Source organism: Polypterus senegalus, chromosome 8 (genome assembly GCF_016835505.1).
Source record: "Polypterus senegalus isolate Bchr_013 chromosome 8, ASM1683550v1, whole genome shotgun sequence".
NCBI classification, from domain to species: Eukaryota; Metazoa; Chordata; class Cladistia; order Polypteriformes; family Polypteridae; genus Polypterus; species Polypterus senegalus.
Genome location: NC_053161.1, coordinates 170,258,052 through 170,264,333, shown reverse-complemented (window position 1 = coordinate 170,264,333; position 6,282 = coordinate 170,258,052). Strand labels below are relative to the sequence as shown.

Below are 6,282 nucleotides of genomic sequence, written 5' to 3'. Positions count from 1 at the left end.
TGTACACTTTAGGACTCTTGTCGTCCTTCCTGTGACGAAAACAGATTTCTCTTGAATGTCATATAAAATGAAATGTCCTTCTCTTCACAATACTTTGTTCTTGTCAGGATTTGCATTTGTGGGTGTAAAATGTTTAGATATGACCGTTGTTGATTATCTTCAGCAGTATCACTGAGTAGCTTGTCGTTGCTGTTTTACATCTCCGTTTATTTTGGTGTGTTCTGTTTGTGTAAGCCGAGTTTTGTTCCTTTTATCCAACTGCTGTATTAAAATGAAACAGAAAATAAAGATAGTAGAGTGCTATTATTTAACACTGTTAAGCTTTGAAGACTCAGTTTTCATGCAGCTGCTTGCCTTTGACACACAACACCGATGTCCTTCCAGAGCTTTGAGAGATGTGAAATCTGAAAATGAATAATTTCTGACTTCACAATATTAAGGCAAACTAGGAGCAGGTAAGTCAGAATTGAACTTCACTCTGTGATCGTAGTTAAAATTGTGTATTAACAGAGAAGAATGAATCCAGGAAGCAAAATGGTAGAGCAATAAAAAAACAGACAACCTATTAGAAGAGAAGGCAGGTGACACAAAAAGCACCCAGTGAGCACTCAGTACACACACACACAGACTTAGGGTCCATCTGTAGTCAGTGGGGGTCACTTGTGTGTTTTCACGCTTCAAAAAGAAAAAGAAAGAGTTTACACTAAATACTTCACTAAATACTTCACTTGATGCCTCATTTGTGTCTGAGGTGTTCACACTCAGTTTTGCACAAAAGGGGATATTGTTTATTTATTTATGTTTGGTGCATTTTCCCTCCTGCCTTTTCCATAATCTAGCATTCATTTTGGATGTTTTCTGAGCCATAGATTATGAATCTGCTATTATTATTATTATTATTATTATTATTATTATTTTGAAATAATGTTGACTTTTGTTTTTGTAAATTATTTTGGGATATTTTGGTCTCCATTTTGTTTTTCTGTTGTTAGAGCAGTGCTCTGAATTGCTAGGTGCCTGTCCTCAGATCTTGTGTAGCTTAGCGTAATAACACTAGTGGTCCTAGGAAACACTTCCTCAGTCAAGTTTGTGCCTGCAGAACTCTTTTTCACAATTTCATTTTCGAAAAGAATTCCAATTACTAAGTCTTTTCTAGTTTGACATTTGCATGTATTTTTTTATCTGAATTTTTGATTGTTGTTTTGTCTGTGGTGTTGGTGCAGTTGATTCCCTTGTTGAATTTTTGCTGTTAGACTACTCCTTGTCTCCTGATTCTCTTATTTTTTGGCTTGCCAGCATTCCACAAACTCAGATCACTATTATGAGCATATGCTGTTTATGCAAAGATTGATAATAAATAAATAAATGTCAGATGTTCAGATATCTCCCCAGGCTTGTTGTTTCTCTCCCTGATAAAACAGATTCAGCCTCCCACATTCAGCCTGTAGCCCATTGCAGCCATAGTGAAGAGCTCACCATTCATCATCCAACCAGATTTTTTGTGTCACCCAAATTAAAGTAGATGATTTTTGCATGGTTTTTCAAATGTAACATATACCCAGACAATCAAGTTGGCAAGTCAGGAAAAATAATTCAATGAAGGTGGGAGATGGGGGCTGTAAGCTGACCAGTAGAGACTACAATTACCTCAGAGCCAAAGTAGTTAGGAAAGACATCAGCAGGGTTGAAGGAATGTCAGTGTAGATCAGTGTTTCCCAACCTCAGTCCTGGGGACCCACTGTGGCTGCAGGTTTTTGTTTCAACCAGATTCCTAATCAGTGACAATACCTGATAGCACTCATTTCATCTCTCTGGGATTTGTTTTCTTTCATTATACATTCAGAAAAGCACAGCAGCATGATTTTTAAATTTATAAGACATTTAGAAATATTTCTGCTTTTGCTAGAGATTTAAATGCTTAACTTTCTTTTGTTGATTTCATTATATTTTGCCCTTTAATCTGTGCAGTTTTCCCCCTTTTGTTGAATCTTATTAATGACAATTAAAAATGAACAAAGCAGACACGCTGGCAAACAAAACGGAATAATCAAAGGCTGCAACTACTTTAGGATCAGATTCACTAATTAGTAAATAATGGATTAATTAAACAATTAGAACACCTAGAAAAGCAGAATGAAAATCAAGATGAAAATATTGTTAAAAAGAAAAAAATACATTATTCCCATATAACTGCTTGGTACATTTTAATACAGTGCATCCAGAAAGTATTCACAGCGCATCACTTTTTCCACATTTTGTTATGTTACAGCCTTATTCCAAAATGGATTAAATTAATTTTTTTCCTCAGAATTGTACACACAACACCCCATAATGACAACGTGAAAAAAGTTTACTTGAGGTTTTTGCAAATATATTAAAAATAAAAAAACTGAGAAAGCACATGTACATAAGTATTCACAGCCTTTGCCATGAAGCTCAAAATTGAGCTCAGGTGCATCCTGTTTCCCCTGATCATCCTTGAGATGTTTAATTGGAGTCCACGTGTGGTAAATTCAGTTGATTGGACATGATTTGGAAAGGCACACACCTGTCTATAGAAGGTCCCACAGTTGACAGTTCATGTAAGAGTACAAACCAAGCATGAAGTCAAAGGAATTGTCCGTAGACTTCTGAGACAGGATTGTCTCGAGACACAAATCTGGGGAAGGTTATAGAAGAATTTCTGCTGCTTTGAAGGTCCCAATGAGCACAGTGGCCTGCATCATCCGTAAGTGAAAGAAGTTCGAAACCACCAGGACTCTTCCTAGAGCTGGCCGGCCACCTAAACTGAGCGATCGGGGGAGAAGGGCCTTAGTCAGGGAGGTGACCAAGTACCCGATGGTCACTCTTTCAGAGGTCCTCTGTGGAGAGAGGAGAACCTTCCAGAAGGACAAGCATCTCTGCAGCAATCCACCAATCAGGCCTGTATGGTAGAGTGGCCAGACGGAAGCCACTCCTTAGTAAAAGGCATATGGCAGCTCACCTGGAGTTTGCCAAAAGACACCTGAAGGACTCTCAGACCATGTGAAACAAAATTCTCTGGTCTGATGAGACAAAGATTGAACTCTTTGGTGTGAATGCCAGGCGTCACGTTTGGAGGAAACCAGGCACCGCTCATCACCAGTCCAATACCATCCCTACAGTGAAGCATGGTGGTGGCAGCATCACGCTGTGGAGATGATTTTCAGTGGCAGGAACTGGGAGACTAGTCAGGATAAAGGGAAAGATGACTGCAGTAATGCACAGAGACATCCTGGATGAAAACCTACTCCAGAGTGCTCTTGACCTCAGACTGGGGCGACGGTTCATTTTTCAGCAGGACAACGACCATAAGCACACAGTCAAGATATCAAAGGAGTGGCTTCAGGACAACTCTGTGAATGTCCTTGAGTGGCCCAGCCAGAGCCCAGACTTGAATCCGATTGAACATCTCTGGAGAGATCTTAAAATGGCTGTGCACCGAAGCTTCCCATCCAACCTGATGGAGCTTGAGAGGTGCTGCAAAGAGGAATGGGAGAAACTGGCCAAGGATAGGTGTGCCAAGCTTGTGGCATCATGTTCAAAAAGACTTAAAGCTGTAATTGCTGCCAAAGTGCATCGAGTGTTGAGCAAAGGCTGTGAATACTTATGTACATCGGATTTCTCAGTTTTTTTAATCTATACTAATGAAAGGCAAAGCCCTCACTAACTGACTGACTCACTCACTGACTCATCACTAATTCTCCAATTTCCCGTGTAGGTAGAAGGCTGAAATTTGGCAGTCTCATTCCTTACAGCTTACTTACAAAAGTTAAGCAGGTTTCATTTCAAAATTCTACGCGTAACGGTCATAACTGAATCCTATTTACGTACATATATATGGCCATAGCCTGCAGCTCAGTCGCCGTTTGAGGCGGAGTTGCGTCCCCCATCACTACGCCTCCCACATAGTTGGCTGCCTGCCTGCCTATATTTCGTCCTCCATAACCACGCCTCCCACGTAATTAAGTGCCTGCCCATATAAGGTCGTTCATCAGCAGCAATCCAATAGACACGCTGCTGCTACGAGGCGTTTGTCATGCCTAAGGCGAATACGATATTCGCGAGATACAAGTTTAGTGAGAAGACGCAAGATATAAATGAGACTTCTGAACACTTTTTAATGAAGTTAAAATTGCTTTTGAAGGGCTGTGCTTATGCAGATGAAGATGAGATGGTCAGGGATAGAATAGTGTTTGGCACAAACTCAGCAAAAGTGCGAGAGAAACTTTTATGTGCCTTGTCTGAGCTAACATTAAATAAAGCCGTAGACATCACAAGATCGCACGAGATAACAAAATCACAGCTGAGAACCTTTGATGCATGTACTCCGAGCGGCTCACGTGAACTGACTGTGAACGCAGTAGGCAGACAACAAGCAAGAGCTCCAAAGAGCGCTGAACAAAAAACGCATTACTGTACACAATTGAGAAGGCAGCAAAAGAATATGAAGTGAGTGACGCATACAAGCATATTCATAAGTGCAGCTACTGCGGAAACAAACCACACGGTGGAAAAAGTCAATGTCCACGTAAAGGAAGACAGTGTAAAAAATGTGGTAAATTGAACCACTTCGCTAAAGTTTGCAGGACTGGGAAAGATAAACCCGTGCATGCAGTGTGTGATGTCTCAGATAAAGAGGAAGATGAGCTGTTTATTGATGCAGTAAGAAAGGAACAACCCTCTGAATCTGAACAAGCCTTTGTAGACATATCAATAGGAAAGCAAGGTGTAAAGATTAAGTTTAAATTAAGTTCATAGACACGCTGCCGCTAAATATTCACAGGCAAATCCACAACTTAATACTGGGAATGCCTGTTAAACATTTTAGATTCACGAGTACTGATTTGTGTAGTGAACACTTCGATGAATGAAACCTGTTATCCTTACAACGGTTGACAAACACGGAATGTAACTTGAACACAACACATCCTCCAAATACGAACCTTATTGAAAGAAATAATGATAATCTAATCCTTGATGACAGCAACACTCATTACAGTCACAAAACAATTAAATTGACAATCATGTTACATTATTTTGAAAATGTTTTCTTTTCTTTTTCATAACTTCTTTGACACACTACTTCTCCACTGCGAAGTGCGGGTATTTTGTTAGTTTTTAATAAATTTGCAAAAACCTCAAGTAAACATTTCTCACGTTGTCATTATGGGGTGTTGTGTGTATAATTCTGAGGAAAAAAATGAATTTAATCCATTTTGGAATAAGGCTGTAACATAACAAAATGTGGAAACAGTGATGTGCTGTGAATACTTTCCGGATGCACTGTATATACAGGGTGGTCCAGATCTAATAATGCAGATTCAGATCGTCTGGATGACTTTGATTTATGCGGGGATGATTCTGGTTTGGTGCAAAGACAATTCTTTGTATCGTCAGTTCACACACTTCTCGATGGTCCGGGATTTTACGGATGATTTGTTATGTAATAAACTTAATAAGTTATAGTGTAATGAAAATTGCATGATTAGATCTGGACCACCCTATACAGTCATATGAAAAATTGTGGTAACCCCTCTCAGCCTGCATAATGATTATCTCTACTTTCAACAAAAAAGATAACAGTGGTATGTATTTCATATCCTAGGAACATCTGAGTACTGCTGTGTTTTCCAAACAAAGATTTTTAGTGAAGCCGTATTTAGTTGTATGAAATTAAATCAAATGTGAAAAACTGGCTGTGCAAAAATGTAGTTTTGCTGATTTGAATGCATGTCACTGCTGAATACTGATTACTTTCAACACCAGATTGGTTGGATTGGCTTGTTAAGCCTTGCACTTCATAGACAGGTGTGTCCAATCATGAGAAAAGGTATTTAAGGTGGTCAATTGCAAGTTGTGCTTCCCTTTGACTCTCTTCTGAAGAGTTACAGACAGTATGGGATCCTCAAAGCAACTCTCAAAAGATCTGAAAACAAAGATTGTTCAGTCTCATGGTTTAGGGGAAGGATACAAAAAGCTATCTCAGAGGTTTAAACTGTCAGTTTCTATTGTAAGGAATGTAATCAGAAAATGGAAGGCCACAGATCTTCAAAGATATATGAACAATGTCAAGGAAATCGTACCAAAACAGCACCAAAACCATATTTATGTGAAGCACAAAAAATATCCAGAGCTGGCTTAACCATGGACAATTAAAAAAAATCAGCCATTTTCAGTTTGTTACAACAAGAAAGCAATAAGCAGATTAAAAGATTTGTTGATTATTATGAGAGATTTATCAAAAATTGTAGTACAGTCAAT

The 6,282-nt window shown here is 39.0% G+C and overlaps 1 protein-coding gene across 1 annotated transcript in view; it reads left to right on the top strand.

Moving 5' to 3' along the window:
• Positions 1-367: 367 nt before the first annotated feature.
• LOC120534504 (NACHT, LRR and PYD domains-containing protein 3-like) overlaps positions 368-6,282 on the top strand; it is a 76,496-nt gene continuing 70,581 nt past the window's right edge. The window contains 1 exon segment of the mRNA XM_039762106.1: positions 368-455. The gene's annotated coding sequence lies outside the window, so the exon portion shown is untranslated.